We start from the raw sequence: 12,455 nt of genomic DNA, 5'->3' as shown, positions 1-12,455 counted from the left end.
GCACGCGACATAGTTTTGCAGACGATAAGTACAACCGTTTCAGAGAGAAGAGCGGCCAATGTGACGATCTGGCTTTAAGTCGATTCGATAACAAATGACGAAAACGGACGGATGTCTCATTTTTTTACTACATATGAACATTTTTCACATTCTCCCGTGGAACTCGGCTGCTAGTCCTCCATTCATGCAGAATCTTAAGGTCCTAGCTCATGTCCAAGGCACCAAAGCCAGCTAAAAGGTCAATATTCAATACCTAAAACTTGAATTGTACTACTTCTTACTGGCTATTACATCAACTTAGAAGCTTGATCTGTATTCTACTATTGTGCTTTTAGTGTCTCAGCATATCGCAGCACGCGACATAGCTTTGCAGACGATAAGTACAACCGTTTCAGAGAGAAGAGCGGCCAATGTGACGATGTGGCTTTAAGTCGATTCGATAACAAATGACGAAAACGGACGGATTTCTCAGGTTTTTACTACATATGAACACTTTTCACATTCTCCCGTCCAACTCGGCTGCTAGTCCTCCTTTCATGCAGAATCTTAAGGTAACAGCTCATGTCCAAGGCACCAAAGGCAGCTAAAAAGTCAATAATCGATACCTAAAACTTGAATTGTACTACTTCTTACTGGATATTACATCAACTTAGAAGCTACATCTGTGTTCTACTGTAGTGCTTTTAGTGTCTCCGAATACCGCAGTACGCGACATAGCTTTGCAGACGATAAGTACAACCGTTTCAGAGAGAAGAGCGGCCAATGTGACGATTTGGCTTTACATCGATTCAATAACAAATGACGAAAACGGACGGATGTCTCAGGTTTTTACTACATATGAACACTTTTCACATTCTCCCGTGCAACTCGGCTGCTAGTCCTCCTTTCATGCAGAATCTTAAGGTCCTAGCTCATGTCCAAGGCACCAAAGCCAGCTAAAAGGTCAATATTCAATACCTATAACTTGAATTGTACTACCTCTTACTGGCTATTACATCAACTTAGAAGCTTCATCTGTATTCTACTATAGTGCTTGTAGTGTCTCAGCATACCGCAGCACGCGACAGAGCTTTGCAGACGATAAGTACAACCGTTTCAGAGAGAAGAGCGGCCAATGTGTCGATATGGCTTTAAGTCGATGCGATAACAAATGACGAAAACGGACGGATTTCTAAGGTTTTTAATACATATGAACACTTTTCACATTCTCCCGTGCAACTCGGCTGCTAGTCCTCCTTTCATGCAGAATCTTAAGGTCCTAGCTCATGTCCAAGGCACCAAAGCCAGCTAAAAAGTCAATAATCGATACCTAAAACTTGAATTGGACTACTTCTTACTGGCTATTACATCAACTTAGAAGCTTCATCTGTGTCCTATTATGGTGCTTTTCCTGTTTCCGCCTACGGCAACACGCGACATAGCTTTGCAGACGATAAGTACAACCATTTCAGAGAGAAGATCGGCCAATGTGACGATCTGGCTTTAAGTCGATTCGATAACAAATGACGAAAACGGACGGATTTCTCTGGTTTTTACTACATATGAACACTTTTCACATTCTCCCGTGCAACTCGGCTACTAGTCCTCCTTTCATGCAGAATCTTAAGGTCCTAGCTCATGTCCAAGGCACCAAAGCCAGCTAAAAATTCAATAACCGATACATAAAACTTGAATATGACTACTTCTTACTGGCTATTACATCAACTTACAAGCTTCATCTGTGTTCTACTACGGTGCTTTTCCTGTTTCCGCCTACGGCAACACGCGACATAGCTTTACAGACGATAAGTACAACCGTTTCGGAGAGAAGATCGGCCAATGTGACGATCTGGCTTTTAAGTCGATTCGATAACAAATGACGAAAACGGACGGATTTCTCAGGTTTTTACTACATATGAACACTTTTCACATTCTCCCGTGCAACTCGGCTGCTAGTCCTCCTTTCATGCAGAATCTTAAGGTCCTAGCTCATGTCCAAGGCACCAAAGCCAGCTAAAAAGTCAATAACCGATACCTAAAACTTGAATTGTACTACTTCTTACTGGCTATTACATCATTTTAGAAGCTTCATCTGTGTTCTACTATGGTGCTTTTAGTGTCTCCGAATACCGCAGTACGCGACATAGCTTTGCAGACGATAAGTACAACCGTTTCAGAGAGAAGAGCGGCCAATGTGACGATCTGGCTTTAAGTCGATCGATAACAAATGACGAAAACGGACGGATTTCTCAGGTTTTTACTACATATGAACACTTTTCACATTCTCCCGTGCAACTCGGCTGCTAGTCCTCCTTTCATGCAGAATCTTAAGGTCCTAGCTCAAGTCCAAGGCACCAAAGCCAGCTAAAAAGTCAATAATCAATACCTAAAACTTGAATTGTACTGCTTCTTACTGGCTATTACATCAACTTAGAAGCTCCATCTGTGTTCTACTACGGTGCTTTTAGTTTCTCCGCATACCGCAGCACGCGACATAGTTTTGCAGACGATAAGTACAACCGTTTCAGAGAGAAGAGCGGCCAATGTGACGATCTGCCTTTAAGTCGATTCGATAACAAATGACGAAAACGGACGGATTTCTCAGGTTTTTACTACATATGAACACTTTTCACATTCTCCCGTGCAACTCGGCTGCTAGTCCTCCTTTCATGCAGAATCTTAAGGTTCTAGCTCATGTCCAAGGCACCAAAGCCAGCTAAAAGGTCAATATTCAATACCTATAACTTGAATTGTACTACCTCTTACTGGCTATTACTTCAACTTAGAAGCTTCATCTGTGTTCTACTATGGTGCTTGTAGTGTCTCAGCATACCGCAGCACGCGACAGAGCTTTGCAGACGATAAGTACAACCGTTTCAGAGAGAAGAGCGGCCAATGTGTCGATATGGCTTTAAGTCGATGCGATAACAAATGACGAAAACGGACGGATTTCTCAGGTTTTTACTACATATGAACACTTTTCACATTCTCCCGTGCAACTCGGCTGCTAGTCCTCCTTTCATGCAGAATCTTAAGGTCCTAGCTCATGTCCAAGGCACCATAGCCAGCTAAAAAGTCAATAACCGATACATAAAACTTGAATTGGACCACTTCTTACTGGCTATTACATCAACTTAGAAGCTTCATCTGTGTTCTATTATGGTGCTTTTCCTGTTTCCGCCTACGGCAACATGCGACATAGCTTTGCAGACGATAAGTACAACCGTTTCAGAGAGAACATCGGCCAATGTGACGATCTGGCTTTTTAGTCAATTCGATAACAAATGACGAAAACGAACGGATTTCTCAGGTTTTTACTACATATGAACACTTTTCACATTCTCCCGTGCAACTCGGCTGCTAGTCCTCCTTTCATGCAGAATCTTAAGGTCCTAGCTCATGTCCAAGGCACCAAAGCCAGCTAAAAAGTCAATAACTGATACCTAAAACTTGAATTGTACTACTTCTTACTGGCAATTACATCATTTTAGAAGCTTCATCTGTGTTCTACTATGGTGCTTTTAGTGTCTCCACATACCGCAGCACGCGACATAGCTTTGCAGACGATATGTACAACCGTTTCAGAGAGAAGAGATGCCAATGTGACGACCTGGCATTAAGTCGATTCCATAAAAAATGACGAATACGGACGGATTTCTCAGGTTTTTACTACATATGAACACTTTTCACATTCTCCCGTGCAACTCGGCTGCTAGTCCTCCTTTCATGCAGAATCTTAAGGTCCTAGCTCATGTCCAAGGCACCAAAGCCAGCTAAAAATTCAATAATCAATACCTAAAACTTGAATTGTACTACTTCTTAATGGCTAATACATCAACTTAGAAGCTTCATCTGTGTTCTACTACGGTGCTTTTAGTTTCTCCGCATACCGCAGCACGCGACATAGTTTTGCAGACGATAAGTACAACCGTTTCAGAGAGAAGAGCGGCCAATGTGACGATGTGGCTTTAAGTCGATTCGATAACAAATGACGAAAACGGACGGATGTCTCAGGTTTTTACTACATATGAACACTTTTCACATTCTCCCGTGCAACTCGGCTGCTAGTCCTCCTTTCATGCAGAATCTTAAGGTCCTAGCTCATGTCCAAGGCACCAAAGCCAGCTAAAAGGTCAATATTCAATACCTAAAACTTGAATTGTACTACTTCTTACTTTCTATTACATCGACTTAGAAGCTTGATCTGTGTTCTACTATGGTGCTTTTAGTGTCTCAGCATACCGCAGCACGCGACATAGCTTTGCAGACGATAAGTACAATCGTTTCAGAGAGAAGCGCGGCCAATGTGACGATCTGGCTTTAAGTCGATTCGATAACAAATGACGACAACGGACGGATTTCTCAGGTATTTACTACATATGAACACTTTTCACATTCTCCCGTGCAACTCGGCTGCTAGTCCTCCTTTCATGCAGAATCTTAAGGTCCTAGCTCATGTCCAAGGCACCAAAGCCAGCTAAAAAGTCAATAATCAATACCTAAAACTTGAATTGTACTAATTCTTACTGGGTATTACATCAACTTACAAGCTTCATCTGTGATCTACTATGGTGCTTTTAGTGTCTCCGCATACCGCAGCACGCGACATAGCTTTGCAGACGATAAGTACAAGCGTTTCAGAGAGAAGAGCAGCCAATGTGACGATCTGGCTTTAAGTCGATTCGATAACCAATGACGAAAACGGACGGATTTCTCAGGTTTTTACTACATTTGAACAGTTTTCACATTCTCTCATGCAACTCGGCTGCTAGTCCTCCTTTCATGCAGAATATTAAGGTTCTAGCTCATGTCCAAGGCACCAAAGCCAGCTAAAAATTCAATATTCAATACCTAAAACTTGAATTGTACTACATCTTACTGGCTATTACATCAACTTAGAAGCTTCATCTGTGTTCTACTATGGTGCTTTTAGTGTCTCAGCATACCGCAGCACGCGACATAGTTTTGCAGATGATAAGTACAACCGTTTCAGAGAGAAGAGCGGCCAATGTGACGATGTGGCTTTAAGTCGATTCGATAAGAGATGACGAAAACAGACGGATTTCTCAGGTTTTTACTACATATGAACACTTTTCACATTCTCCCGTGCAACTTGGCTGCTATTCCTCCTTTCATGCAGAATCTTAAGGTCCTAGCTCATGTCCAAGGCACCAAAGCCAGCTACAAAGTCAATAATCGATACCTAAAACTTGAATTGTACTACTTCTTACTGGATATTACATCAACTTAGAAGCTTCATCTGTGTTCTACTATGGTGCTTTTAGTGTCTCAGCATACCGCAGCACGCGACATAGCTTTGCAGACGATAAGTACAACCGTTTCAGAGAGAAGAGCGGCCAATGTGACGATCTGGCTTTAAGTCTATTCGATAACAAATGACGAAAACGGACGGATGTCTCAGGTTTTTACTGCATATGAACACTTTTCACATTCTCCCGTGCAACTCGGCTGCTAGTCCTCCTTTCATGCAGAATCTTAAGGTCCTAGCTCATGTCCAAGGCACCAAAGCCAGCTAAAAAGTCAATAATCGATACCTAAAACTTGAATTGTACTACTTCTTACTGGCTATTACATCAACTTAGAAGCGTGATCTGTGTTCTACTATGGTGCTTTTAGTGTCTCAGCATACCGCAGCACGCGACATAGCTTTGCAGACGATAAGTACAACCGTTTCAGAGAGAAGAGCGGCCAATGTGACGATCTGGCTTTAAGTCGATTCGATAACAAATGACGAAAACGGACGGATTTCTCAGGTTTTTACTACATATGAACACTTTTCACATTCTCCCGTGCAACTCGGCTGCTAGTCCTCCTTTCATGCATAATCTTAAGGTCCTAGCTCATGTCCAAGGCACCAAAGCCAGCTACAAAGTCAATAATCGATACCTAAAACTTGAATTGTACTACTTCTTACTGGATATTACATCAACTTAGAAGCTTCATCTGTGTTCTACTGTGGTGCTTTTAGTGTCTCCGAATACCGCAGTACGCGACATAGCTTTGCAGACGATAAGTACAACCATTTCAGAGTGCAGAGCGGCCAATGTGACGATCTGGCTTTACGTCGATTCGATAACAAATGACGAAAACGGACGGATGTCTCAGGTTTTTATTACATATGAACACTTTTCACATTCTCCCGTGCAACTCGGCTGCTAGTCCTCCTTTCATGCAGAATCTTAAGGTCCTATCTCATGTCCAAGGCACCAAAGCCAGCTAAAAGGTCAATATTCAATACCTAAAACTTGAATTGTACTACCTCTTACTGGCTATTACCTCAACTTAGTAGCTTCATCTGTGTTCTACTATGGTGCTTGTAGTGTCTCAGCATACCGCAGCACGCGACAGAGCTTTGCAGACGATAAGTACAACCGTTTCAGAGAGAAGAGCTTCCAATGTGTCGATATGGCTTTAAGTCGATGCGATAACAAATGACGAAAACGGACGGATTTCTCAGGTTTTTACAACATATGAACACTTTTCACATTCTCCCGTGCAACTCGGCTGCTAGTCCTCCTTTCATGCAGAATCTTAAGGTCCTAGCTCATGTCCAAGGCACCAAAGCCAGCAAAAAGTCAATAACTGATTCCTAAAACTTGAATTGTACTACTTCTTACTGGCAATTACATCATTTTAGAAGCTTCATCTGTGTTCTACTATGGTGCTTTTAGTGTCTCCGAATACCGCAGTACGCGACATAGCTTTGCAGACGATAAGTACAACCGTTTCAGAGAGAAGAGCGGCCAATGTGACGATCTGGCTTTAAGTCGATTCGATAACAAATGACGAAAACGGACGGATTTCTCAGGTTTTTACTACATATGAACACTTTTCACATTCTCCCGTGCAACTCGGCTGCTAGTCCTCCTTTCATGCAGAATCTTAAGGTCCTAGCTCATGTGCAAGGCACCAAAGCCAGCTAAAAAGTCAATAATCAATACCTAAAACTTGAATTGTACTGCTTCTTACTGGCTATTACATCAACTTAGAAGCTTCATCTGTGTTCTACTACGGTGCTTTTAGTTTCTCCGCATGCCGCAGCACGCGACATAGTTTTGCAGACGATAAGTACAACCGTTTCAGAGAGAAGAGCGGCCAATATGACGATCTGGCTTTAAGTCGATTCGATAACAAATGACGAAAACAGACGGATTTCTCAGGTTTTTACTACATATGAACACTTTTCACATTCTCCCGTGCAACTTGGCTGCTATTCCTCCTTTCATGCAGAATCGTAAGGTCCTAGCTCATGTCCAAGGCACCAAAGCCAGCTAAAAAGTCAATAATCAATACCTAAAACTTGAATTGTACTACTTCTTACTGGCTAATACATCAACTTAGAAGCTTCATCTGTGTTCTACTACGGTGCTTTTAGTTTCTCCGCATACCGCAGCACGCGACATAGTTTTGCAGACGATAAGTACAACCGTTTCAGAGAGAAGAGCGGCCAATGTGACGATGTGGCTTTAAGTCGATTCGATAACAAATGACGAAAACGGACGGATGTCTCAGGTTTTTACTACATATGAACACTTTTCACATTCTCCCGTGCAACTCGGCTGCTAGTCCTCCTTTCATGCAGAATCTTAAGGTCCTAGCTCATGTCCAAGGCACCAAAGCCAGCTAAAAGGTCAATATTCAATACCTAAAACTTGAATTGTACTACTTCTTACTTTCAATTACATCAACTTAGATGCTTGATCTGTGTTCTACTATGGTGCTTTTAGTGTCTCAGCATACCGCAGCACGCGACATAGCTTTGCAGACGATAAGTACAACCGTTTCAGAGAGAAGAGCGGCCAATGTGACGATCTGGCTTTAAGTCGATTCGATAACAAATGACGAAAGCGGACGGATTTCTCAGGTATTTATTTCATATGAACACTTTTCACATTCTCCCGTGCAACTGGGCTGCTAGTCCTCCTTTCCTGCATAATCTTAAGGTCCTAGATCATGTCCAAGGCACCAAAGCCAGCTACAAAGTCAATAATCGATACCTAAAACTTGAATTGTACTACTTCTTACTGGCTAATACATCAACTTAGAAGCTTCATCTGTGTTCTACTGTGGTGCTTTTAGTGTCTCCGAATACCGCAGTACGCGACATAGCTTTGCAGACGATAAGTACAACCATTTCAGAGAGCAGAGCGGCCTATGTGACGATCTGGCTTTACGTCGATTCGATAACAAATGACGAAAACTGACGGATGTCTCAGGTTTTTATTACATATGAACACTTTTCACATTCTCCCGTGCAACTCGGCTGCTAGTCCTCCTTTCATGCAGAATCTTAAGGTCCTATCTCATGGCCAAGGCACCAAAGCCAGCTAAAAGGTCAATATTCAATACCTAAAACTTGAATTGTACTACCTCTTACTGGCTATTACCTCAACTTTGTAGCTTCATCTGTGTTCTACTATGGTGCTTGTAGTGTCTCAGCATACCGCAGCACGCGACAGAGCATTGCAGACGATAAGTACAACCGTTTCAGAGAGAAGAGCGGCCAATATGTCGATATGGCTTTAAGTCGATGCGATAACAAATGACGAAAAAGGACGGATTTCTCAGGTTTTTACTACATATGAACACTTTTCACATTCTCTCGTGCAACTCGGCTGCCAGTCCTCCTTTCATGCAGAATCTTAAGGTCCTAGCTCATGTCCAAGGCACCAAAGCCAGCTAAAAAGTCAATAACTGATTCCTAAAACTTGAATTGTACTACTTCTTACTGGCAATTACATCATTTTAGAAGCTTCATCTGTGTTCTACTACGGTGCTTTTAGTGTCTCCGAATACTGCAGTACGCGACATAGCTTTGCAGACGATGAGTACAACCGTTTCAGAGAGAAGAGCGGCCAATGTGACGATCTGGCTTTAAGTCTATTCGATAACAAATGACGAAAACGGACGGATGTCTCAGGTTTTTACTGCATATGAACACTTTTCACATTCTCCCGTGCAACTCGGCTGCTAGTCCTCCTTTCATGCAGAATCTTAAGGTCCTAGCTCATGTCCAAGGCACCAAAGCCAGCTAAAAAGTCAATAATCGATACCTAAAACTTGAATTTTACTACTTCTTACTGGCTATTACATTAACTTAGAAGCTTCATCTGTGTTCTACTATGGTGCTTTTAGTGTCTCCGCATACTGCAGCACGCGACATAGCTTTGTAGACGATAAGTACAACCGTTTCAGAGAGAAGAGCGGCCAATGTGACGATCTGGCTTTAAGTCAATTCGATAACAAATGACGAAAACGGACGGATTTCTCAGGTTTTTATTACATATGAACACTTTTCACATTCTCCCGTGCAACTCGGCTGCTAGTCCTCCTTTCATGCAGAATCTTAAGGTCCTAGCTCATGTCCAAGGCACCAAAGCCAGCTAAAAAGTCAATAATCGATACACAAAACTTGAATTGTACTACATCTTACTGGCTATTACATCAACTTAGAAGCTTCATCTGTGTTCTACTACGGTGCTTTTAGTTTCTCCACATACCGCAGCACGCGACATAGTTTTGCAGACGATAAGTACAACCGTTTCAGAGAGAAGAGCGGCCAATGTGACGATGTGGCTTTAAGTCGATTCGATAACAAATGACGAAAACGGACGGATGTCTCATTTTTTTACTACATATGAACACTTTTCACATTCTCCCGTGCAACTCGGCTGCTAGTCCTCCTTTCATGCAGAATCTTAAGGTCCTAGCTCATGTCCAAGGCACCAAAGCCAGCTAAAAAGTCAATAATCAATACCTAAAACTTGAATTGTACTGCTTCTTACTGGCTATTACATCAACTTAGAAGCTTCATCTGTGTTCTACTATGGTGCTTTTAGTTTCTCCGCATGCCGCAGCACGCGACATAATTTTGCAGACGATAAGTACAACCGTTTCAGAGAGAAGAGCGGCCAATGTGACGATCTGGCTTTAAGTCGATTCGATAACAAATGACGAAAACAGACGGATTTCTCAGGTTTTTACTACATATGAACACTTTTCACATTCTCCCGTGCAACTTGGCTGCTATTCCTCCTTTCATGCAGAATCTTAAGGTCCTAGCTCATGTCCAAGGCACCAAAGCCAGCTAAAAAGTCAATAATCAATACCTAAAACTTGAATTGTACTACTTCTTACTGGCTAATACATCAACTTAGAAGCTTCATCTGTGTTCTACTACGGTGCTTTTAGTTTCTCCGCATACCGCAGCACGCGACATAGTTTTGCAGACGATAAGTACAACCGTTTCAGAGAGAAGAGCGGCCAATGTGACGATGTGGCTTTAAGTCTATTCGATAACAAATGACGAAAACGGACGGATGTCTCAGGTTTTTACTGCATATGAACACTTTTCACATTCTCCCGTGCAACTCGGCTGCTAGTCCACCTTTCATGCAGAATCTTAAGGTCCTAGCTCATGTCCAAGGCACCAAATCCAGCTAAAAAGTCAATAATCGATACCTAAAACTTGAATTTTACTACTTCTTACTGGCTATTACATTAACTTAGAAGCTTCATCTGTGTTCTACTATGGTGCTTTTAGTGTCTCCGCATACCGCAGCACGCGACATAGCTTTGTAGACTATAAGTACAACCGTTTCAGAGAGAAGAGCGGCCAATGTGACGATCTGGCTTTAAGTCAATTCGATAACAAATGACGAAAACGGACGGATTTCTCAGGTTTTTATTACATATGAACACTTTTCACATTCTCCCGTGCAACTCGGCTGCTAGTCCTCCTTTCATGCAGAATCTTAAGGTCCTAGCTCATGTCCAAGGCACCAAAGCCAGCTAAAAAGTCAATAATCGATACACAAAACTTGAATTGTACTACATCTTACTGGCTATTACATCAACTTAGAAGCTTCATCTGTGTTCTACTACGGTGCTTTTAGTTTCTCCACATACCGCAGCACGCGACATAGTTTTGCAGACGATAAGTACAACCGTTTCAGAGAGAAGAGCGGCCAATGTGACGATGTGGCTTTAAGCCGATTCGATAACAAATGACGAAAACGGACGGATTTCTCAGGTTTTTACTACATATAAACACTTTTCACATTCTCCCGTGCAACTCGGCTGCTAGTCCTCCTTTCATGCAGAATCTTAAGGTCCTAGCTCATGTCCAAGGCACCAAAGCCAGCTAAAAGGTCAATATTCAATACCTAAAACTTGAATTGTACTACTTCTTACTGGCTATTACATCAACTTAGAAGCGTGATCTGTGTTCTACTATGGTGCTTTTAGTGTCTCAGCATACCGCAGCACGCGACATAGCTTTGCAGACGATAAGTACAACCGTTTCAGAGAGAAGAGCGGCCAATGTGACGATCTGGCTTTAAGTCGATTCGATAACAAATGACGAAAACGGACGGATTTCTCAGGTTTTTACTACATATGAACACTTTTCACATTCTCCCGTGCAACTCGGCTGCTAGTCCTCCTTTCATGCATAATCTTAAGGTCCTAGCTCATGTCCAAGGCACCAAAGCCAGCTACAAAGTCAATAATCGATACCTAAAACTTAAATTGTACTACTTCTTACTGGATATTACATCAACTTAGAAGCTTCATCTGTGTTCTACTATGGTGCTTTTAGTGTCTCCGAATACCGCAGTACGCGACATAGCTTTGCAGACGATAAGTACAACCATTTCAGAGAGCAGAGCGGCCAATGTGACGATCTGGCTTTACGTCGATTCGATAACAAATGACGAAAACGGACGGATGTCTCAGGTTTTTATTACATATGAACACTTTTCACATTCTCCCGTGGAACTCGGCTGCTAGTCCTCCTTTCATGCAGAATCTTAAGGTCCTATCTCATGTCCAAGGCACCAAAGCCAGCTAAAAGGTCAATATTCAATACCTAAAACTTGAATTGTACTACCTCTTACTGGCTATTACCTCAACTTAGTAGCTTCATCTGTGTTCTACTATGGTGCTTGTAGTGTCTCAGCATACCGCAGCACGCGACAGGGCTTTGCAGACGATAAGTACAACCGTTTCAGAGAGAAGAGCGGCCAATGTGTCGATATGGCTTTAAGTCGATGCGATAACAAATGACGAAAACGGACGGATTTCTCAGGTTTTTACTACATATGAACACTTTTCACATTCTCCCGTGCAACTCGGCTGCTAGTCCTCCTTTCATGCAGAATCTTAAGGTCCTAGCTCATGTCCAAGCCACCAAAGCCAGCTAAAAAGTCAATAACTGATTCCTAAAACTTGAATTGTACTACTTCTTACTGGCTAATACATCAACTTAGAAGCTTCATCTGTGTTCTACTACGGTGCTTTTAGTTTCTCCGCATACCGCAGCACGCGACATAGTTTTGCAGACGATAAGTACAACCGTTTCAGAGAGAAGAGCGGCCAATGTGACGATGTGGCTTTAAGTCGATTCGATAACAAATGACGAAAACGGACGGATGTCTCAGGTTTTTACTACATAT

Source organism: Schistocerca gregaria, unplaced genomic scaffold (genome assembly GCF_023897955.1).
Source record: "Schistocerca gregaria isolate iqSchGreg1 unplaced genomic scaffold, iqSchGreg1.2 ptg000492l, whole genome shotgun sequence".
NCBI lineage: Eukaryota > Metazoa > Arthropoda > Insecta > Orthoptera > Acrididae > Schistocerca > Schistocerca gregaria.
This window is presented reverse-complemented; position numbering follows the sequence as displayed.